The sequence below is a fragment of the Colobus angolensis genome, unplaced genomic scaffold, assembly GCF_000951035.1.
Source record: "Colobus angolensis palliatus isolate OR3802 unplaced genomic scaffold, Cang.pa_1.0 Scaffold166, whole genome shotgun sequence".
NCBI classification, from domain to species: domain Eukaryota; kingdom Metazoa; phylum Chordata; class Mammalia; order Primates; family Cercopithecidae; genus Colobus; species Colobus angolensis.
This window is the reverse complement of record NW_012114777.1, coordinates 25,288-25,893: the sequence shown is the minus strand read 5'-3', so window position 1 is coordinate 25,893 and position 606 is coordinate 25,288.

Here is a 606-nt window from a genome sequence, read left to right as displayed (position 1 = left end):
ATACAGGAAAGTTTCCCATCTCCCCTTTCCCAGTCCAGACATCCACACTTCTCTGGAGTCATTTCCAAGAACTATGGGAGGTTGAAGGGCCTGAGGCCAGTCACACAGCTGTGTGAGCCACAGCAAAGGATATACCTTTGATTCCAAGTGCACTGAGCACCTTCCCTGTGCTGGACACTGGGCTGGGTGGTGGGAATACTGTGGTGAGCAAAATGGGCTCAGCCTTGGGGTTCATAGGGTTTCTAGTCTGGTGGAGGAGAAAGATGGCAACCAAATTCTCACACTAATAGACACAGCAACCCTCCATAACGGCAATGTGCAGGAGTTCTGAAAACATGTCACAATGGAGCCAAGCTAATCTAGCAGCAAGGTGTCCCCCTTTTATAGGTGATCCCAGTTTTCGAGCAAAGCCAATGAACTCCACCATTCACATAGGTTTGCTCTTTATTTTTTATTTTTAGTTTTTGAGAGACAGAGTCTCGTGCTGTTACCCAGGCTGGAGTGCAGTGGTACCATCAGGGCTCACTGTAGCCTTGAACTTCTGGGCTCATGGGATTCTCCCACCTCAGCTGCCCAAGTTGCTGGGACCACAGGCACCACCATGCC